Source organism: Pinus tabuliformis, chromosome 3_1 (genome assembly GCF_031772625.1).
Source record: "Pinus tabuliformis cultivar Carrire ecotype Pingquan chromosome 3_1, CPIR1, whole genome shotgun sequence".
Lineage (NCBI taxonomy): Eukaryota > Viridiplantae > Streptophyta > Pinopsida > Pinales > Pinaceae > Pinus > Pinus tabuliformis.
The window spans coordinates 877,941,473-877,965,841 of NC_142301.1; the positions used below are offsets into that span (position 1 = coordinate 877,941,473).

At 39.2% G+C, this 24,369-nt stretch overlaps 1 protein-coding gene across 3 annotated transcripts in view; it reads right to left on the reverse strand.

Annotated features, from left to right (window-relative positions):
* LOC149190389 (monofunctional riboflavin biosynthesis protein RIBA 3, chloroplastic-like) overlaps positions 1 to 24,369 on the reverse strand; it is a 257,004-nt gene that overhangs the window by 93,128 nt on the left and 139,507 nt on the right. The window lies entirely within an intron of this gene.

Below are 24,369 nucleotides of genomic sequence, written 5' to 3' on the forward strand. Positions count from 1 at the left end.
TCCTAGACTTGTGTCTTTGTCATTGAGTCTATATTCAGTTGTCTGGTCGGACCATGCCCTATTCCTTGATGTTCCACTTAAGGTCACTATCTCTAACCAGATTGGAGGGCTCTAAGTGAACTCTCTAGTGGACTCATGGTTTTATGGGAGCCTGTGTTTGTAAAGGTGATCACCGGTGTATGGGTCAGTCTAGCCCACATCGAGGTGCACCTATGTCATTCGACATGATTAGAGTCTATCAAATCCATATGTTGGTGCAATATTCCCTATGACAACTCACAGAGCATAATAGTGTCTTTTGACAATAATTCATATTTCCCAAGGTAGTTCATGATTCCTAATGCAAAAAGGTCCCATTGGTCATGTTGACCACTCAAGTGTCAACTATCCCATGAGGATAGTACATTTCAGAATTTTCCATCATGTCCAGATTAGTCAGAATTTGTAGACTTCATCACATCATGCAGCTTCTAGTCATCATGTTGTAATCTAAATTCTGCAGCCATGTGGGTCATGATGCAAAACTTATTCTGGTATGTTAAAACTTAAAGCCATGTAACACATCTAGGTAGCTTAAGATTTTTGCGAAAGAGTTTTCACTCTAGCGAGTTTTTTTCCCTTAGCTCATTATTTGTGTCTTTTAACACTTACAATAGGTTAAGTTTTTATCCCAAATATACCCCAAAGCTTGATGGTGAAATTTTGAGTCTTAGTGTAGTGTATACAGTCAATGTAAATTGTCATACTAGATCATGTTTACAGTTTCGCAGAATTTGGTTGTCTAGGGCCAATTTTTAATTGTCAAAGTCCCCCTTCTGAATGAGATTTTTATGTAGTATTTGATGAAAAGATGTAAAAAGTGATGTCTATAGAAGTTGTAGGGGGTATGAATACTTAAAACTACACCTCAACACCTCAACTCTCTATCTAGACACACTTTGAGGGTGGAAAAAAAAATGTTTATACCCCTCCAGAGTCATATTTTTATATTTTCCGGCAAAAAATGGCAAAATAATAAGCCGGAAATTGGTCAAAAAATAAAAATGAGAGAAAATAAAATTCTCTCCAAGTGAAAAATATTTAAAAAAGGATGTGGACTTTCCCAAGAAATGAACCTCCATGAATCATGCAAGGAAAAGTCCCACAAGAAATTCGTTGGTCTGGAAAAGGAATTAATTTCCCAGAATTCATTTTTTTATTGAGATGATCCGAGTTGGTTGAGTTGAATGTGAAATTTTCGAGGAGAAAACTTGGGAAAAATATATTTTGGACTGGGATCAAATTTTTGGGTCAATCCAGCTTCATTTTCAAGGAAATCAAACTCCATCTTCAAGATCAGCATTGGCAATCAAGGGACAAGATTAATTGGACGTATATCAAACCTTCAACTACTCGTTTTCTTCTAGGATCAAGTCAAATTTGTGCAATTCGTTGGACCAGTTGTTGCTCGAATTGTACAGGCACCGTGACAACCGCTCAACGTTGGGGTTGTCACTCTAATCCCCACCCATTCCGTTCTAGTTGTCCCCCAACAGCAAGCTATGGGGAGTAGTCCCTATGGAAATGAGGAGAAAGAAAACAAGTCGGGAACCAATGTGTTTTGGAGACACCGATGAGTGGCCTAGCTACTCGGTAGAATTTAACAAGATTAATGATTAGATTAGATTTTAAGTATGAGACCAATGTCTTGTGGAGTCACAATTCTTGCTTAATATAAATTAATGCCAAGTAACCAGATGGACACCTGCCACTTAATATGATATACTAACCTATATGAGATGCATGCCCTAAGAACTAGGTGTGATGCAAGGGTGTTTGTTAATTTTAGATTAAATACCTAGTTTAAGTTGAACCTCTCCCTTAACTGTTTTGAGAAACAGTGTTCAGAGTAGGAATTTAAGGGCCAACGAGAAGCAGGAAGTGGCCTGATTAATGATACCTCCCCTATGTTCCAACCACCTAGTGCCTCCGGCACTATAGAGACTGTGGCTTTGACGACAGTAAGGTCATTGTGTTAACCACTAAAAAGGGTTGAATCCATCAAGCTAATTGGAAAAGAGTTGCCCTAGGAGTCTATCAACCAAGCTTATGCTTGGAGGTAAGTTATTAATGCAAACTAAGTCCTAGGATGCTTATGCAATGATTATAAGTGAAATTAACTTGAATTAAGATTAGTTTATGTTATTTAAATACTTAATGTGAATTATTTTGTAGCAAGTGTACTTAACAATGATTAGACAACAATCTTAAACAAGATAAGTATTTAAAGATACAAGTGCAAGATTCAACTTTCAACTATAGATCAATCCACAAGATGCTTAACCAATTTAAAGAAACCATAGCACTTATCCACCAATGATTATCAACACGGGTGTTGTCGCACAAAGCGTCTAGGCAGCGCAACAACGCTCAGAGTAAGGGCTGTCACTCTTAAATCCTTACTCACTCTATTTAGACTCTCTCCTAGACAAGTCAAGGGGGTTAGTCCCTAGGTAAACGGATGAGGATAGCCTGTGAAAAACAGACTCGAGGAGATTTTAATGATGGACAACTTGATGAATGAATCTTGATTAACTCAGGTTGATAGATTAAACGCCAACGTAATCAAGTCACGACCACAAGATAGAAACAATTATAGACCAGTGCCTTCGATATTTGAATTAACAAGTTATCCAGAACGATTTTCAATATGTGACGAAAAGTGACAATCATAAATAATCCATATAAACAAAATTCTAGATTTAAAATTATTTTCGTTGACTACCCAAATCTAGATTTAATAAATTTCCTTCAATAGCCAAATATGATTAAAAATGCTTATCGCACCTTGGCCATAGGAAAATCATAAAAATTGCATTTAATGACCAAATGACACTAAGGAACTTTAGGTTAAACCTTTTTTTAATTATTCCTTAGGAATCTAAATTAATCAAAGGGTTAAAAAATTAAAATTTTTAATGGGCCACAGGCCACATTAAAAATTCTAAAGTTTAAGCGAATAAACCCCTTAATTTTATTTATTCTCAGTCACAATATTTTTTAGATTTTCTTAATCTTTTAGAAACTTTTAATGTTTTAAAAATGCTTTTTGGATTTTTTTTAAATTTTAATTTTTTACATTTAGAAATTTTTTGATGTTTTTTTTTTAACTTTTGAAAATTTTAAATTTTTAGGATTTTTTTAGAAATTTTTTTAGAATGTTTAGGATTTTAAATATTTTTAGATTTTTTAATTTTAGAATTTTTAAAATAAAAATCATAAAAATAAAAATAAAAATGAAACTAAATAAATCCTAACTTAAGTTTGGATTTTAATTAAACTAAAACACATATACATATTGAATAAAAGAACTGACCTAAACTAACGCACAGTATGCATGAAAAAAAAAAAAAATCGAATGCCTTTTTTCGTTGTGGTTTGCAGGTGCAAGTCGATGGCAGTAGAGGAAGGAGTAGGTCGAGGGTAGGTTGAAACTGCATGGAGGACGCGGAATGAGGGTAGCACAGAGGAAGGGTATGAGGATTGCTTTGCAGGATGCGTGGAGCTGGGAGTGCGATGAATGGAGCGGAAGACTGCGGATTTCAATAGCAGCGAAGAGGAGCAAAGGGCTGTAGCAGTGGATAGAAGGTTATACCGAGGGCATGAATGGATGCTAGAGGACGCAGGTCAAAGGAAAATGAGGCAGCGTGGAGGGTTGGGGCTACGGAAAGGGAAGACGGCGGTGGTAGCAGCGTTGACAACAAAAGGGTGTAGCTGTGGGAGCCGCAAGTGATACAAGGTAGCATGCAGGTATATCAGAGAGGCAATAAGAGGATGCAGGTTTGGTAAGCTGGGCAGCGAAGAAAGGGATTTGAGGAGGTTTTCTGTTCTCCTTTTGCAAGTTTGGAATGGCGGCCAGCAGTGCGGATTTAAAGAGAAAGCAAGTAGCCGGGCTGGGGCGTTGAATTTTTTTTTTGAAATGCACAGTGAAACCCAAAAAACCAGGCAACAAATCCCAGAAACCAATCAGCAAACTGGTGGCCGAAAAGCCCCTTAAAATTTACCAGAACTCCTTTAAGAATTTTCTAGAAATCTTAATTTGATCCTGAAACCCTCACGAAATTTCCAGATCTGATTTTAAATTTAAATCCTTGCAAAAAATGATGTTGATGGACCTCCAGAGATCTAGATCTTACCCTCCAGGGCCTAGATTTGGTCTTTGCACAACTTTCAGCTTCAGATTAAGATTTCTGGAAAATTCTTAAAGGAGTTCTGATAAATTTTAAGGGGTTTTTCGGCCACCAGTTTGCTGATTGGTTTCTGGGATTTGTTGCCTGGTTTTTTGGGTTTCACTGTGCATTTCGAATTTTTTTTCAATGCCCCAACCTGACTACCTGCTTTCTCTTTAAATCCGCGCTGCTGGCCGCCATTCCAAACCTGCAAAAGGAGAACAGAAAGCCTCCTCAAATCCCTTTCTTCGCTACCCAGCTTACCAACCCACATCCTCTTACTGCCTCTCTGATATACATGCATGCTACCTTGGATCACCTGCGACTCCCACAGCTACACCCTTCTATCGTCAACACTGCTACCACTATCGTCTTCCCTTTCCATAGCCCCAGCCCTCCATGCTACCTCATTTTCCTTTGACCTGCGTCCTCTGGCATCCATTCATGCCCTCGGTATACCCTCTATCCGCTGCTACAGCCCTCTGCTCCTCTTCACTGCTGTTCAAATCCGCAGTCTTCCGCTCCATTCATCGCACTCCCAACTCCACGCATCCTGCAAAGCAATCCTCATACCCTTCCTGCATGCTACCCTCATTCCGCGTCCTCCACGCAGTTTCAACCTACCCTCAACCTGCTCCTTCCTCCGCTGTCGTCGACTTGCACCTACAAACCACAACGAAAAAAGGCATTTGAATTTTTTTTTTTTTTCATGCATACTATGCATTAGTTTAGGTCAGTTCTTTTATTCAATATGTATATGTGTTTTAGTTTAATTAAAATCCAAACTTAAGTTAGGATTTATTTAGTTTCATTTCTTTTTCTTTCTTTTTTTTTATATGATTTTTTTTTTTTAATTCTAAAATTAAAAAATCTAAAAATATTTAAAATCCTAAACATTTAAAAAAAAAATTCTAAAAAAATCCTAAAAATTTAAAAGTTTCAAAAGTTAAAAAAAAAAACCATTAAAAATTTCTAAACATAAAAAATTTAAATTTAAAAAAAATCCAAAAAACATTTTTAAAGCATTAAAAGTTTCTAAAAGATTAAAAGAATCTAAAAAAGATTTTGTGACTGAGAATAAAATAAAATTAAGGGGTTTATTCAATTAAACTTTAGAATTTTTAATGTGGCCTGTGGCCCATTAAAAATTTTAATTTTTTAACCCTTTGATTAATTTAGATTCCTAAGGAATAATTAAAAAAAGTTTTAACCTAAAGTTCCTTAGTGTCATGTGGTCATTAAATGCAATTTTTATGATTTTCCTATGGTCAAGGTGTGATAAGCATTTTTAATCATATTTGGCTATTGAAGGAAATTTATTAAATCTAGATTTTGGTAGTTAGTGAAAATAATTTTAAATCTAGAATTTTGTTTATATGGATTATTTATGATTGTCACTTTTCGTCACATATTGAAAATCGTTCTGGATAACTGGTTAATTTAAATATCGAAGGCGCTGGTCTATAATTGTTTCTATCTTGTGGTCGTGACTTGCTTACGTTGGCGTTTAATCTATCAACCTAAGTTAATCAAGATTCATTCATCAAGTTGTCCATCATTAAAATCTCCTAGAGTCTGTTTTTCACAGGCTATCCTCATCCATTTACCTAGAGACTACCCCCCTTGACTTGTCTAGGAGAGAGTCTAAATGGAGTGAGTAAGGATTTAAGAGTGGCAGCCCTTACTCTGAGCGTTGTCGCGCTGCTTAGATGCTTTGTACGACAACAACGGGATGCAAATCAAAGTTACTAAAGAATATTCTTATGCCAGTATCACAATGTCAATTAGATCTTAGATGCTCAAGTTAACTTTATTCATCAATAGGATTAGACTTAGATTTTTAGTGTTTTCAAGTGCAAACGTAGACAATTATTATGACCAAGATGAGATAAGAAAATTTTAGATTTCCAACAACTCAGATCAACAAAAATACTTCAGAAATTTCAACGCTTATTAATCTTATGACAGTAGTAAAAGAATCACTTTAGATCATGAAATTCACCAAGCATGTGAAACAAAATTTTTTCCAATAATTAGCACATGTAAATTTATGATTTTAGCCCACTTTAAGAAGTATTCAGTGATAAATCAGATATAAAGTGATTCGTTACAACAATAAACAAATCAGCAGATCAGCAAGCTAATGATGCTACAACAAGTGCCCAATATGCCTAAAATTAGGAAAAGTTTACCAAAATTGAAAAAATCAAGTTTTAGGTTTTTTTAGAGTGTATGATTCAAAAAATTGCAGATCTGATATGTTCAGTTATGCAATAAATTCCAGCAAGCAAAAATTCAGATCTAGGCTAGATGATGAATGCCCAAGTGGCCAAATTTCTAAAAAATTTAGATTTTGCAATTTTGAGTTATCTTGACCAATTTAAATGTATTTTTGAACACTTATATCACTGTTATAAGATAAAACTTACAATAGAATTAAAATAGTGAGAAAATTAGGGTTTAGAGAGCAAACCCTAAGCCCAAGGCCTTGAAAGTTCCTTGGTCAAAATTTGCTAAAACTTTGGGAACAAGTTGTCACCTGAAAAATAGATCTTTTGAGGCCCAAAAATTGCAAAACCATCAAGTATTGAGTCCAAAAAAAATAAGAGATGGATTTAGGGCCAAGGAGGGCCAACACTAGGCCTAATAGGGCTAGCGTTGAGGGCTAAGGAGGCTAGGAGGCTAAGGCAGGCTGACGCAGGAGAGAGGAACCCTATAACGTTGGACAGCTAGGGAGAATGCCCTAAAAGGTTGACGCTAGCCCTCTGGAGGCCCTCAAGGATGACACAGAGGCTGAAAGAGGTTGACGCGGGCCAAGGAAGGGAAACGCTGGCCTTAGGACAGTTGGGTCTGGGCCCGGGAGGCCTAAAAAATGAACCCTTGCTTCAGAAAAAAAAATCCCCTTCCAGATCTGAATTTTGCTGCAAATATCTCAATGGCTAGCCCTGCAAAAAATTCTAGAGACTAGATTTTACCCTCAAGGGCCTGGATCTAGCTCTACTTCAGCCTCTTTTCTTGATTTCACCCTGCAAAAATGAAAATAAAACACCCAAACCCCAAATATATACAAAATCGTAAAACCCAAAAACCCAAGTTAGCAAAAATAATTTACAAAATTTAGAAATACACAAGGGTTTTGAAAATTAAAGTTTTTAAGAAACAATTTTTTTATGATTATTTTCTTTGATAAATGGCTAAAAAACTTTAGAAACCCCATGCACACTATAGCCTTAGCAAAGATTTAATCCACCACATAAATATTCAGGATCCAAGCAAAGTTGATCCCTGCCCACAGTTTGTGAACTTGGAGACCAAGGACTGAAGTACCTGCAAACACTATGTATTTTCTCAAGACAATATGTTAATCATATGGTGAATCAAATCACCTAAGATTAACCCAAAACTATCAATAGAATGATTTTATCTCCATCTAATGAAAAACAGATCTTACCATTTATCAACACAACATAGGAAAGCCAATGGTCAGTACATACCACAAATCAATGAACATGGACATCTCGAGTTGCACCCCAAAGTCTTTATTATGATAGAAGAAATAGTTCCCAGCAGGACAATAGTTTACAGAAATGCTTTAGCAACAATTTCTTAGCCAGAAATCATGTTAGGATATTCCGACACATAGGAAGTAGTTAAGTATAACTTGGTCTAATATAGAGTTAGGTAAAGTGTGTTTCTTTACTATGTACTTTTTGTAACTTACAATCTGACGGTCACGATATTTAGTGATCCGACGGTTCATTCTCTCCTCGGTATTATCGACACTTGATCCGTGGCTTAACACCCGATTGGTCCATGATCTCTATTTAAAGAGCATGGAGGGTCATTTGTAGTGTAACCGTTCATGAGAGAAGCTTATGTGAATTTTCATTCTTTTATTAATAAATTGCCTGAAGTGGCCGCGTTGGCTCACGCCATGGACTGTTTCCCTCTTTGAGGGTTTTAACCACGTCAAAAATACCGGTGTATTGATCTGTGATCTGTTTGTGAGCAGTGTCCTTTGGTGTTCTGTCTGAGGAGCTTACCCTGTAAATTCCTACATGGTATCAGAGCTATTTGAGGGCCGCGTCCGTTGGTGATCCAAATCTGAAGCCAGTAGAACTGCATCCAACTACCGTTTCCTAGATCTATTGTTTCTGACTGCTTTCGGGCCGAGAGGACTGCTCTGTTGTGTTAGGAGCATCTATTCCAGTGAGGAACCCCTTTCGTTTCACGCGAAAAGGTTTCTGGTAGCCCTAGCTACGTCATTTTTAAGATCTGGAGGTATACAGTATTTTTTTTGCAGTTTCTAGTTATTTTCTCTCTGTTTATTATTTCAATTTATTTAGCTCCTTTTTTATTACCGGATCTATACCTTTCATTTCTGCGTATGCTCTTTGCCCTACGACTCTGTGCGATCTGGGCAAATCAGAAACAGAGAGGAAGGATTTTTCTCATGCGTATGCTCTTTTCCGCCGCACCTTAGTGTGATCTCGGAAAATCAGAAACATTGAGGAAAATATTTAGTTTCCGGGTAAAGCTAACTTCAAGCTGTGAGGTTTGTCTTTTTTTGTATGTCCGTGTTGGGTTTTCTGTTTTCTGTTTTGTAGGGAAAAAGAGTTTTCTCAAGTAAGCACGCAGCGCAAAGCTTCAACGACTAAAAAAAAAAAAAAACCCTTCCTCTTTTCCAAAAATTACTAAACTTTTAGTTTAGCTCACTTGGTCCAAAGCTACTTTATGAGAGTAGAGGTCTTGAGTTCAAGTCTTCTTTTTGTTGAGCTAATTAGATTAAGTTTGGAAAGGGGGTGGATTTTTTTTAAAATATAACATTATCATTCATTTCCACACATTCCCGCACTTCGTCGGCATCTTCATCAAATTTTCTTCAAAAAGCCATAACTTCTTCATCCAGAAGCCGTTTTCAAAGCCGTTTTTTTTAACCAGCCTAATTTTTCGAGATCTTTCCATTGGAACACTTAGTTTCAGCATCTATAGCTTCAGTTTCTGTTAAAATGGAAATTCCATGCCAAGTTATTCTTGACAGCACCAACTACTTCCAATGGTGGTCCTACATTGTGGATTTACTTAGAAGTAAAGGTCTCTACAGAATAGCCTCAGGCCAAGAAACCAAACCGAAAGATGAAGATAAGGCAGCTAAATGGGAAAATAGGCAAGATCAAGCACGTGGGTTGATAGGTATGTCTATTTCTCCAGATCTTAGATTCCATATTGCAGAACTTGATACTCCTGAAGAAGCAATGAAACAGATCACTAAAGTTTTTGGAATTAAAAATGAACTTAAAGCCCATCAACTTGAAAATGAGTTCCTTACATTGGACCCCAATAATTTTTCTTGCATTGAAGATTTTTTGTCCAAGTTCAAGACCCTTAGACTTCTCTTGAAAGGTGTTAAGGTTAAGAAAGAAGATAGTAGCCTTATCTATTCCATTCTTACTAAGTTGGGACCAGCCTATTCTGTGTTTGTTTCCACTGTCCATTCTACAAGAGAAGCCTTCATTTCTCAAGGACAAGCCTACAAGTCCCCTTCCTTGGATTCCTTTTGTGATTCTTTAATAAGAGAACAAGAAAAACTCTTACACCTTGGTCTTCTTAATCTTGGAAATTCTTCTAAGAAAGCGTTAGCCACCCAACAGGAACCAAATTCAAAGAATCCTAAGAAATTGTATCCTAAAAGGAATGGTCCTAAACCAAACAAGGGTCCTAAGCAATTTCAGCCTCAAAATAAAAAATCATTTCAACAAAACGATAAGACAAATAAAAACAAAGAGAAGAAGACTGATAGACATTGCAACTTTTGTAATCAAGATGGCCACTTAGAATCCAAATGCTTTAAGAAGATGGAAACCTTGGAAGCAGCAATGAAGAAGCATAACATCCATTTGGAGCACTCTTCAACTTCAACTTCATCTTCAGGAATAGCACTTTCTGCATGTGGTTGTCAAGCATCTCGGTCTGGCTATGCACTAAATGTATCTTCTTCTCATTCTCATGAGTGGCTCATTGATTTTGGAGCTTCTTATCACATGGCCAAAAACAAAGCCATGTTTTCTTCTTTAAATGATTGTAACACCAAAAATATATATGTTGGTGATGATAGATCTCTTAGTGTTGTAGGGACTGGAACTGTTCATATAGACAATGGTCAATTTAATGATGTATTATGTGTTCCAACCTTATCCTGCAACCTTCTATCTGTATATTAGATAACTCATTCAGGTGAAGGTAAAATCGTTGAATTTTCACCTCACGATGTTGTCATTAAGGACTTAAGAGATCCTAGACAGATTTTAGCTACTGGCATTGCTGATGATTCTACAAGGTTGTATAAGTTTCACAACTTTGGGTCATCAAATCTTCCCTCAGTATTTGTTGCTCACAACGATGAAGTGAGCAAACTTTGGCATGAGCGATTTGGTCACTTAAACTATCGCTCTCTTCAGAATCTATGTAAAGAAAATATGGTGACAGGTCTTCCAATGGTATCTTGCAGAGATGGTGTTTGTTCCGGATGTGTACTCGGAAAACATCATCGGGATAGTTTTGAAAAACGTGCCTCTTGGCACGCCTCAGCCCCTTTACAGCTTGTGCATAGTGATTTATGTGGTCCACTTCCAGTTGTTTCATTCTCTGGCTACAAGTATTTCTTAACTTTCATTGATGATTTCTCCAGACGCACTTGGTTATACTTCTTAAAACTCAAGAGTGAAGTATTTAACATGTTCTTGGCCTTTAAGGCCTTTGTTGAAAAACAATCTGGACATCAAATTCTTAAGCTAAGATCTGATAATGGCGGAGAATATGTTAACAACAAATTCATCAACTTTTGCACTAAGAATGGAATTCAAATGCAACATACTGTTCCATATTCTCCACAACAAAATGGCGTAGCTGAAAGGAAGAATCGCACCTTAAAGGAAATGGCTAATTGTATGCTTCAATCTAAAGGACTTGGTCTTAATTTTTGGGCAGAAGCAATTAACTGTGCAAATTACATAATAAATCGCACTCCTACTAAGGTTTTAAAGAATATTACTCCAGAAGAAGCATGGAGCTCAATTAAACCAGATGTAAGTCACTTTCGTGTTTTTGGAAGTGAAGCATGGGCCCATATTCCAGATGAGAAACATAAAGCTTTAGAACCTAAGAGTGTAAAATGTATTTTTGTTGGATATTCTGAAGATGTCAAAGGATATAGACTTATTCCACTTAAGTCCAAGAATGTTATCATTAGAAATGATGTAAAGTTTGCTGAAAATATATCGGCCTACGAGCCTAGTTCGGCGGATGTGCCACCTCTCCCTATCTCTTCTACTTTTGAAAATATTTCCTCTTTAGATGATGAAAGCAAGGATGACAATCCTCCCCCACCTTCTCAAGATCCTCCTTCAGCTCCTCAGCTTCCAAAATGGGTCCGTGCTACTCGGGATGCAGCAGGTGATCTTGTTGATGATCCTACAAATCAGCGACATACACGTTCTCAGTTTGATAGAGCCTCTTCTTTACTGGCTCAAGCTTCAATGAATTATGATCCTAACACCTTTGCAGAAGCTTCAGGCCATCCAGATTGGGAAGTAGCTATGAATGAAGAATATCATTCATTATTGGCAAATGATACATGGGATCTTGTTCTTCTACCAAAGGGACGAAAACTTGTTAGATGCAAATGGGTTTACAGAACCAAGTATGGACCAGATGGGAAATTTGATAAACATAAAGCTCGTCTTGTTGCTAAGGGTTTTTCACAAGTTGAAGGTATTTACTACACTGAAACCTTCTCCCCTGTTGCCAAAATGAACTCTATCCGCCTTGTTCTTTCCCTTGCTGCCTCTTTCAAATGGGAAGTCCATCAGATGGATGTTAAATCTGCCTTCTTGCATGGGGACTTGCATGAAGAAATCTATATTGAACAACCTATTGGCTTTATACAAACAGACTCCAGCCTTGTATGTCAGCTTAAGAAATCCCTTTATGGTCTCAAGCAAGCTCCTCGAGCTTGGTATGCCAAAATGGATAACTTTCTTTTAGAAAATGGCTTTTCTAGGTGTCATTCTAACAATACTGTCTACACCAAGAAAGTGGGCAAGTCTCTTATCATTCTTGTTCTTTATGTTGATGATCTTATCCTGACTGGTAGTGATCCCAACCTTATAAACCATGTGAAGTCTAGCCTTAAAAGGAAGTTTGAAATGACAAACTTAGGACACTTACATTATTTTCTTGGTCTTCAAGTCTTGCAATCCAAGGAAGGTATTTCCCTTTCCCAGTCCAAGTATGCCTGTGATATTCTATGCCGTTTTCACATGGAAGACTGTAAACCAGCCCCTTCTCCCTTTCAGTCTGGAGTCAAACTTTCAGTCACTTGTACTTCTCCTGAAGTTGATGCTACCTTATACCGTCAACTTGTAGGAAAACTTTTGTATCTAACCCATACTCGTCCTGACCTTTCCTTTGTTGTTGGCCTTGTTGCTCGGTTTATGCAAAACCTACATGAAAGTCATTGGAAAGCAGCTAAAAGAATACTTCATTATGTTCGAGGTACAGTTCAGTTTGGGATTCATTACAGTGCCGAAGCAGCTCCTCTATTGGTTGGTTTCACTGATTCCGATTGGGCTGGTGACCCTGATGATCGGAAGTCTACTGCAGGTTATGTGTTCACTCTTGGTTCAGGACCTATTACATGGGCTTGCAAGAAAGGTGCCATTTCTCTTTCTTCAGCAGAAGTAGAGTATCGTGGTGCCGTAGAAGTTAGTAAGGAAGCTTGTGGCTTCGTCAGATCCTGTCAGAGTTTTGCTTTCAGCAGCAACATCCGACTACACTTTGGTGTGATAATCAAAGTACCATTCAACTATGCAAAGATCCAGTCCAACATCAGTGCAACAAACACATTGAACTGCACATGCACTTCATCAGAAAGCTCATTCATGACCATGTTCTTGAAGTGCAATATTGTTCAACAGATGATCAAGTTGCAGACATCTTTACAAAGGCTCTCACAGAGGCGAAGTTTACTAAACTTCGATTTATGGTTGGAGTTCAGGAAGTTGTCACTAAGGGGGGATATGCTCTAGTACCTCCTTCCTTCTCTTATTGTGTCATATTTGTACATCCTTCAATCCTATCCCAAGTTGTTCTTAAGGGGGGATGTTAGGATATTCCGACACATAGGAAGAAGTTAAGTATAACTTGGTCTAATATAGAGTTAGGTAAAGTGTGTTTCTTTACTATGTACTTTTTGTAACTTACAATCCAACGGTCATGATATTTAGTGATCCGACGGTTCATTCTCTCCTCAGTATTATCGACACTTGATCCGTGGCTTAACACCCGATTGGTCCATGATCTCTATTTAAAGAGCATGGAGAGTCATTTGTAGTGTAACCGTTCATGAGAGAAGCTTATGTAAATTTTTATTCTTTTATTAATAAATTGCCTGAAGTGGCCGCGTTGGCTCAGGTCATGGACTGTTTCCCTCTTTGAGGGTTTTAACCACGTCAAAAATACTGGTGTATTGATCTGTGCTCTGTTTGTGAGCGGTGTCCTTTGGTGTTCTGTCTGAGGAACTTACCCTGTAAATTCCTACAAATCAGATGACTCTAATTTATAGATAAATCCTTCAAGTGGAAAATAACGACTAGTTTCCTTGATCCTTGTCAAAATAATCTTGGCCGTTGAAAAATACTTGATCATCTTTTAATCTTAGCCATTGAATTTTTATTTTTTGAGGAATTTTCGAATTTTTTTTCTCGATTAAGACTAAATCTATTAAGTAAAAAATAATGTACAAGAGGATACATCCCAAAGATGCAAGAAACCGGCAACCGGAAATGGTAGACTTATCAACCTCGGTTCCAGAGAAGGAGTTAAGCAAGCAAGGAGCTACAACCAGTCACTAGAAGCTGAAAGAAACATAGAAAACTACCCTAAGAGGGTAGAGGCTTCAACACGAGGCTTTTTCCCTTTTCGATTTTTGACTACAACCCAACCATTTTGAGGTGGATGAGCGATTACAACTTGAAGATTTGGATCCTCCACCAGGGATCCCTCCTTGGGGAAGCCCTCCTTTTCTGAATCCGAGGAGGAGGACAAATGGACACGTTTCTGAGCAATGGCTGAATCAGAGGTAGGCGCCAGACCATCGGTGGAGGGAGCCATAGAATGAGGGGCCTGTTCCAATTCTTCATCACTGTCTTCATCTTCAGAGCTAGAGGAACCAGGATCCGCCACAGGAGGTGGAGAGCAGGGAGTCCAACGTTTGGACTTGGGCTTGGAGGTATTGGCCTTGTTCTTTTTTGCCGGGCGAGATGGGCAAGTGTTCTGCAAATGCCCCGGTTGGTGGCAATGGCGGCACCAAAAAGCAGTATTCTCGTAGTCCAGTGTCTGGGTCTAGACAAAATCGTTTATCTTAAGGTTGATTTGTTCTGGAAGACCTTTGCTCAGGTCTAACTCTGCACATAGTCTTGCATATGAGTAGAGACCTTTAGCTTCCCGCCATAAATCTCCACAGAGGAAGCTACCCAAGGTGTCTCCTATAACTCTGAAGACACAAGTACTCCATAGGTGGGCAGGGAAGTTTGGAAGCCGTATCCATACCGGGGTCTTGGTAATGACCGCAGTAGCTGGATCGAAATCTGGGAACCAAGGGGTTAAGAATAGCCCTGCATTTCCCATGAACCAAGGGCCCTCTTCTAAGGCCTTTTCATAGTGCTTACTGTTATCAAATAGAACAATGAAATAGCCTTTCGAACAGAAAAAGATCTTACAGTGATGAGTCCAGTTTGCATGGATCCATGCGTAGAGATCCTGAGAACGCGGCCACAATCCATTAAATCTACAGATGATGGCTCTTTCAGCAAAATCTTGAAGATGGGAAGCCAGTTCTTCATGAATGAGTTCAACAAAGGGAACTTCTTCGATCTTGTCAACCAAGAAGACCTTAGATTTGGGGGCTTCCGGGGGTTTGGGGTTCTCAGAGTGGACTGCATCTTTGTATGAGAAAGGTCGGGTAGAAGAAGATTGCCCCACTACTCCTCCTCTTAAACGAAGGGTCGCCACCACCAAGCTGTTCCTGGAAATACTGTAAGCAGAGAGAGGAAGAGGGTCTTCAAGTTGTTTACCTTGAGAGAGGAGTCTCAGAGTGCTGGATGGATCCCCAATCTGCACTCTAGCTTCAGTTTGAGTTCCTGCACCAGATCTGAAGGGCTAACCCATTGCATGATAGTTCTGCCTGAAGGCTGAGAAATTAGAATCTGAAAGGAGTCAGATACAGGCCTTGATCCCATGCCAAGATGAGTGCAGATCTCTGGATCTGGCCATAGCAGGGCCTGTTCTGCTTGCTGGATGACCAAATCTGTCCAATCGATGTCAGATCTGAGGCTTCGAATGCCTTTCGGAGAGCCGTTGTTCGCCCCAGATCCATATGGAGACCATGCAAGTGATGCGGTCAACTGCTCTGGTTCGTGGCAACATCACACAGATATCTGCCCAGCCAAGATCCTAATGTCAAGTGCAGATCTTTCGTGACGGCAAGAGGGCCTCGGGCTGTACTTGCTGTGGCTGTTCTGAACGCTGGGCAGCTCTGCGTGCAAGCTAACTGTAATAACCCGCGCGGCCACGAGTGGAGATCGAAGCCCCAGTTCGAGTCCCGTCTGAGCAGTTTTTTTCTCTTCAACGGCAGAGAGCCGATGCAAAACGGAGACTGAGGGCTCTGATACGGCTTCTGCTGTAGGGTTCAACTTCGTGAGCTGCGATCCCTGCATTGAACTCGCCTCATCGGCTGCGACAGGGCTTAGCAGGGGCCTGGCGGCGGCCGAAGCAGGGGAGGCGACGGAGGATCGGCTAGGGTTCATCGTCGGCTCTCTCAGGAAAACAATCAACCGAGGAATTTTCGAATTTATCATTTAATTCCATTTTAATTAACTCAAAATTAATTATTTTGGGCTAATTTTCTCAAAAATGTGACTTTGACTTAACTACCAAGTCCCAAGGGTCCAATTTTTCTTGAAATATTCAATATTCCCTTGGTGGAGGACCTCTAAAAATTAATTGTTTTAAGACCAACGATTTTTTCACTTGGAGAATTTAATTTTCCTAAGACATTTTAATTTGACTCTAATTTAATTAAATTCTTGGCTTAGGATTTTGATTTAATTTTGCAAAAAAAAAATTAATTAATTAAATTTTTGGCTTAGGATTTTGATTTAATTTTGCCAAAAAAATTTAATTAATTGATACTTGAGGGGATTAATTATTTTTTTCACCCTTTAATATTTTAACCATGATGCTAAGTATGAGGGACCATGAGCTAAAATATTTTTTACATAAGATTTACAATTTCAACCCTCCAAGAGGGATACCCATTTGGCTTAGACCCTCAAAAACCATACCTAATCTATGACACAATATGATCTAGTAGATCAAGTGATTTGTAATAAAATAATTTAGCCAATTAGCTTAAATTACTCCAAAATCACTTTTAATAAGACTCGACTAAAACACTAGGACTCACCTAAGACTTTGACGAAGAATTTCACCCTAGCTTTAGGGTCAGGTTGGAGGGAAAAACTATGCTGACCATCCGTATTTAGAAGCACAAATGAATCAATGAGACGAAAAGCCTCCTAGGATGAAACTCTCACTAAAATAATAGGCTTACCTAGGTTGTTACATACATTCACGGTCTTACTAATATCATTTACATTACATAACTTGTAGAATGGGTTTACAATGACATATGAACTGCTGGTAGATGATCCAATCCTATTGAAAAAATTCAATACTTCCGCTTCCTTGGAACTTTGACAAAAATTGTGCAACATTTGGCTCCATATGAGGACACGTTGCTTCCAAGAAGTAACGTGAGAATCCCAAAATCCTACATCCAAGAAAACAGAAGTCCATCAAATAGATATCCATTCAAAATCGAAATCATCATGTATACATAATAAATGTCACTGTAATAGAAAATTCTACTCTAACAAACTGAAACATAAAAGACATAATATAAATGCGTGAAATAAAACTAGCTAATGACATGAAATAAAAGGGATAGGTTTAGAGATACTATACAAAACGATGCCCTATGGCATCATATGTCATCAATGAGGCACAATCTCGGGCATCTATCCGCTGACTGGTAGATCAATGGGTTGTTTTTCAAACGTCCCTTGCTGAAATTTTACCCTCTTCAGTTGGTGTAGTTGCTCATCATTGTGTTGCATATCTCTGTCAAACTGAAATTTGTTTCTCTTTTTGCTCGGAGGAGCGGATGGGCGGTGGAATGAAGAAAAATGACAGACTGGCTTAACAAACTTTGACTCGAAATGAGGCGGATGCTCCTGTGGCACAACCTGTTCATCGTTTTCTAATCTCTTTGTGACTTGTTACCGCTCAAACTAGCAGGGGGCCTAATGGGGATCCCTAAAGGGAAAATGTTAGGCCAAGGGCAACAAATGGAGACTTAGCCCACTGTCACCTAAGCAAAGGCTCCCTTCTATTTACATACTTTCACTGATGGGAGGAGACCCGGTATATTATGGAGTCACCGGTGAAGGATAAGTCAACGAGAAGTTGTGAAGTGACCCAAACAATCACTCTCCAGGAAGAGTTAGAAGGAAAAGGCTTATTTGCTTCCTAAGCAAGGTATAATGTCTTCTAGGGAAAGGAAAGGAGGATTGAAGGGTTAGGTTTATGGGATATGACTTATGAAGGAACTTCCCAATCCCTAAAATCCTTATTGTAATTGGTATCCCAAATGGTTCTTGAAGAATTGTCTTTTCAAAAGAATGGGACCACACGGGACCAAGTGGACCGAATCTAGGATAAGGGGAATGAGTATAGAAACCAATGATGTTCTTACCCTAGACAAGGTGGGGAAAGAACCAAAAAAGGAATTTTCACTTGAAGGTGTTGATTTGATCCTATGAAGTACTATCCTTGGGGATGCTAGGGCAAAGTTTGATCCCGGAGCTAGGGCTTAGCTTTTCTCCCAACTCCACCATCGAAATGGCTTCAAAATTGGATGATACTTTGAGAAAACACTAGCACAGGAGACCCTAGGACATCGAACTTTTTGGAGGGCTAGCATGTCAAGAAATTGATGCCCTAGGTGCCCCAACTTGGCTAGACCTAGAAGAAGGTGAAGGAATGTGATTTTTGGTGACCACCTTTGGGTAGATCAGTGTCTTAGTCTTTGGGAAAATGGATTCTATGATGAATATGAGTAGGATTTGTTGGTTCCTAGTCAAGGAGGCCTCAAGACCACTTCACTAGCCTTCTAGGTCAAGGAGAAGCAATCTTGCAGCTTTTATACTTCGATGCATAAAGGGAATGTCTTATCAAGGTCAAATTCTTTGATAGAATTACCCCTGGGAGATTTCGTTCATATTACATGGCCCATACATTGAGAGATGCTATAATAGAGACAAAAATCCACAATTTTAAGCAGTAAATGCATGCAGGAATTAGCCTTAGAACAGCGAAAATCCCAGTCCAATGCATATGACAAAGTAAAGCAAGAATAACATTAAAAGCATGTACTTACATGTAATAAAATATATCCAACCATTCACAGTTGACAAGAGATAAGCTCCAAGAGAAGATAGACCAATATCCACACATCAAAATTTATCCATAAAGTTCCAATTCATCCTCTAGAAAAAGTGAGAAAATCTCAAGAGAGAGAAAAGATCCAATCCAAAGTGATGATGAGATAATGAACTCATCTCACTTGTATTTATACACTAATGAGGAGTTCGAATTAGCCTCATTGGCCTACATAAGCCCCAAAATAAAATAATGTTCTAATAATTCAACTTTTGGTGACAAACCCACCAAACTAGCTCATAAATGAAAAAGTAAGCCTCTCAAGAGGTCAATAATAATCGATGCATGGTGTAGGGCCCTCTAAGAGGCGTAATGAGGTCCACGGGTGCCACAATGAAGAATAGGACCCTCAAAAGCAAGTGGACAAGGGGTTGGCCCCTTGTAATAACCTGTGGTGCTCCAAATGACATGCTGGGGCACACAAATGTCCTCATGGGTCTCCAAACAAATCAAAGATGTCTGTAGATCCCTTGCAAGGGCTAGGATGATGCTGTAGGTGATACCACATCATCGTGCAAGTCTAGGATCATCTTCCAAGTGTATGGTGTAGATCTAGGACAAGTTGGGCATGATGGATCAGGTTCATCTTCCTCATCCACTAAGTGAACCACGAGCAATCCCTGAATGGCTGTGGGGATCCATGGGGTGTTGTCTACTGCTATGGAGGCTCATGGCTCTCAACGCACACCCTACAGGTGCCAATGTAGCCCTCAGGAGCATTAGGACCCCATATAGGGAGACCAAACCCAAAATGGAGACTATATGCAATCCTGCATAAGATCCAATGTGTCCCCTAGCGTTTCAGTACAAGAAATAATTAGAGAAATAGAGTAAATGAGCTTACCAAATCATGGACCACAGGTGGGGACTTCATAATGGCCTGCCCTTCCATAATGGGCTTTGGGATGTGCGAATGTCTCCTAAACTCCAAATGGGGTTAACCAATAATCATATTAGGTGGTTTCTACTTCTAAAGGGGATAACAGTGTTGCGGGGGAGCGCCCCCCCCTCAATCTCGCTCTCAATACGCGCTCCAGGCGGGAGCGACTCGAGAGCGGGTCGGGAGCATGCTCCCTAAAAAAAATTTCGCTCCCTACTTTTTCAAGAGCGTTTTGCCTTTTTTGCAAAATTTTTTTTGTAGTAATGTTCGAAATGCAATTTTTTTTTAAAGAAAAAAATAATTTTTGAGTGGGGCAGCTTAATGATCAAGTCTAGGCCCTAGATTTGATATGCTATTCATGGTAATGTTAAATTCTTAAAGTAAAAGTGACATTCTCCTTAATCTTTGTTTTCATCCTTTTACTTAAATTTTTAACATTACCATGAAATGACTCAGGATGTTTGAGAGTGGTTTCGGCCTCATTGGATTTCATATGGAGAAAGTAGAATTTTAGATTTCATTCAAAATCTAGCAGACTTATCAATTTTTTAGGATTTCAGGATTGGGGGATTGCAATGTTTCCATTGAATTTTGTCATGTATTAGGGTATGGAACTCGTATTTAATCAAGAGCACCAATCCCTCTATGTACCTTGATGTTACTGACATTGGTTGTCGAACTCCTCTATCATGACCCTCCTAAAAATGTATGCATCACTCAAACAAAATCTTAACTTGACATGCTATGCTTTTTCTATTTTATGTTAATGCTTAGAGGGTGATAGTAATGACAAAGATCCCTATACAGATACAGAGGTAATGACAAAGATACCTCTAGATATTAATGCTTAGAGGGTGAATTTAATGACAAAGATCCTGATTTTCCAGCAAGACTAAAAAATTAGACATTTCTCGTGGTGGCAAGAGGTCCAAGCATAAGAAATAGATAATAGATTTACTTCTCTTTTCTAGTTTCTAGTAGCTTTTATAACTATTGACTCTTTCATATTTATTATGATATTTTTTTAAACAATATATGACAATTTAAGTTTGAAGTTGGCAATTATAATTCATTAGTAATGAATTATGAATATGATGCTTCATGAAAGTTGAAAGTTATTTCATTTCATTTCATTTTATAACATTTCATTTCATGTTAGATATTATTTGTCGTAATGGTTACACTTAGCTTACAAGTACAACTTTGGTGATCAATGATGATAAATGTTATATATTGAATTTTGAAAGATTGAAACTTTAAGATTGATGAATCATGAGACTCAATATGTTGTATGTTACTATGTTACTAACTTGTGGACGTGGTTGATGAAGATTATAACTTCTAGATGATTGTTGTTATATGGTTCAATCTATGTTTTTTTATGTTTTTTATATCTAATTCATTATTCTACATGTTTTTGTTGACATATATGTATCAAAATATAAAAAATATAAAATATATATATATATAAAACGTTCTGGGATTCGCTCCCAAACCAGGAGCTTCTGAAAATGTCGCTCTCGCTCCTAAGTAACACTGGGGGATAATATAGTCAAGTTACATCCTTCAAAAGGCGGTGGCATGTAGCAGATAGGTGAATGAAGTAGGGAATGAGAAGGGTGTGAAAATTCAAAAACCTGAATCCTAATGCAGCAACTGGAAATAATTCTCCTAATTGTTAAATTAATTCTTAACAATTTATTTACTGTTTGCTATAGCAAATACTGAATCAATCACACTGCAACCTACACAAATAAACACTGGAAGAAATGCTAGCACACACACATAAAATGACAATTATTTTTGGACCAATGTCCCCGGAAAAACCCAACTTTGGAAAATTAGTGCAGCAGTTGAGGGTTTTATTATTATGCAACAGTGAAATAATCTTAGTACAACTAGATGATGAAACTGGCAATCCTACAGAAAAATACTGGCAAGAAAATCTATTGAGGAGAAATTCCTCACTCCATAGGAAAATCTGGGCAATAACCTCAACTCAAATTGAGTTGTCCAAACTGCCTATGCACAGTCACTATGTCACCGTAGCACAGTTTCTACTACACTCAGCTCGGAACAGCTTCTCCTCAAGCCGTTTGATCAGCTACTATCTAGGAAAACGTCTCTCCTCGCCTCTAGAACCTTTGCCCAGCTTCTAGCACTGAAATTCTGCTTCTCCCCAACGATTCGACATTGCCTCTAGAGGCAGTTGATTTGGGGTAGCATCGGATGTGCTTTAGCCACGAAATTTGGTGGAGAGGTTGGGGCACATGAGATCTCCAATACCCAGAAAGGGTTTGGGAAAATTCTAAACAAATCAGGAGATATTAGAATAATTAATATTTTTAATGGAGTCCCTAAATCTAAACTTAGGGAAGATAAAATATTAATGTGTATTAATATGAATCTGTGTTAGAGTGGTCCAAAAGACATGGACCAAGCCAGATCTAATCTTAGTTGTTGATTAGGGATTTAATCTCAACCGTTGATATGTCAATAGGAAAAGTATAAGAGGAGGTTTGAGGGTCACTCAGAGAATACACCAGAGTGATCAGTCATTCTATTCTCTAGAGCGGGGTTTGCTAAGAGAGATAGAATTAGTGATCGAAGAGCAACTGAGGGGCATTGAGTACAGAGAGACAGAGAGGCAGAGATAGTTCCGGGAGAGCAGCAGAGCAGCCAGAGAGAGTGATGCAGGAGCAGCCGGTGCTCACGCAAGGCCATGTAGAGGCAGCTAAGTGCTGCGTAGAGCACCAGAGAGGTTAGAATAGTTGACACAGAGGCTCAAAGAGCTGATGCAAGGCCTCCTGGGGCTAACGCAAGCCAAGATAGGCTGAAACAGGGCCAGCGCTAGGCTAAGAGAGGCTGACGCAGTCCAGATTAGGCAGACGCTGGGGTTTCTCAGCAGTTTTGTGCTGAGGAGCTGTCGGGAGGATTATCCGGGGTTTCAGCCAGGAGATTTGTCAGAAACCAAGAGGTATTACTGCCAAGGAAATTCTCTATTGGGTAGGCCAGTTTCGGCACCCAGATTGTACTTTGATATTGCTTAATAAACCCTCAGATAGCTACACCGGTTTTCCCACACTGGTGTTTCCAGGGACATTGGTCCAAAAACAATGGTGTCATGTGGTGTGTTTGTTTCTGTTTCTTTTTAGTTGTTGATCTGTAATATGTTGAGCATGCACTAGTGTTTATTTTCAGTATTTACATTGCAAATAACTTGTTAAGGAAAATAACAAGTAGGTAGGAATAAATCAGATAAAGTGCATGGAGGGTTTCTAACTAAGTAAACTTAGAAACTTCAACATGGTATCAGAGCGTGATTGCAGATCACAGGAGGACTAAAAGACATCAGCCGAGCAGAGCAATAGCAGCAGAAAACAGTTGTCCCGAGGTGACAAAAGCTGTTTCTAGCAGCACAGAAGCCAAGGAGTGTGACACAGAGCCAATCAGGGCTCACGAAGGGACACACGAAGGCAACCGGGAGTTGCGCAAAGCCTCATAGAGGCCAACATTGTCAACGTTGAGGACCATAGAGTTGACGCAGGGCCTCCCAGGGCTGACGCACACCCATCCGGGGTGACGCAGGGCCAGCGTGAGGCAAAGAGGGGCTGACGCAATCCACAGATAGGCAGTTGTTGGGGTTTATAAGGCTGCAGGAATATTGCAGAGTGGAGCTGGTGAGCTACTGTAGTTAGAATAGTCACTGACAGAGCAGGGCTAGAGGAGTTGCTACCGAGGGTTTCCAGCCGAGGAACCCGGATCAGTGGTGAGGTTGCACAAGACGATCAGAGTAGGGGGCATCTCAACAAGCGGCAGAAGGATTTCTAGAAGGGAAATCAGGACTCAAAGGGAGTCCAGAAGAGAACTTCCAGATGGAAGTAGAGACTCAGAGAAGTCTAAGAAAGAACTTTCAGGAGGGAAGTAGAGGAGCATCGTGGCACTACACGGAGTAAGAGACCAGGATAGACTGGACAGAGCATCGAACTTCGTAGTATGGAAGGCCAGAATCTTATCTATACTTGACAGGAATCGCATCAAGAACTTCGCCTTGAAGGTAATAGCTGTCCTAGTCGACCCGAGTGATAATGACAGGTATGAGGCAATGGCGAGGGCCAAGAGCATTATCCTTAACGAAGTCAAGGATCATGTAGTACCACACATAGCCGAGAAAGAAACGGCATTTGAGATGTGGGAGGCTCTCAAGAAGCTATACCAACAAACTTCTGTGCATAGAAGAATGTTGCTTGAGAATCAAATGAAGTCGTATCAGATGAAGAAGGGACAATCGATTAACACCTTCCTCGGAGGACTAAATGAGATCCGAGATCAGTTGAATGCTATAGAGGCGACATCGAATCAAGAGCTAATGGTGAGGACAACCCTGAATGTTGTCTCAAAAGACTGGGAAGTATTTTTTCAGAGTATACTTGGCAAAGGGATACTTCCACCTTGGGACGAGATGTGGGCAGCTCTTCGCCAGGAAGAGATCAGATGGCAGTCGAAGACAGGTAGTAGCAGCAAGGGGATCAAATTCAAGCAAGAGGAGGAAGATGTGGCCCTATCATCTAAGGGAAAGCAGGAAAAGTGGAAGAAGAAAGATCTCTCCAAGATCAAGTGCTTCCACTGTGGGGCACTGGGTCATTATGCGACCCGGTGTCC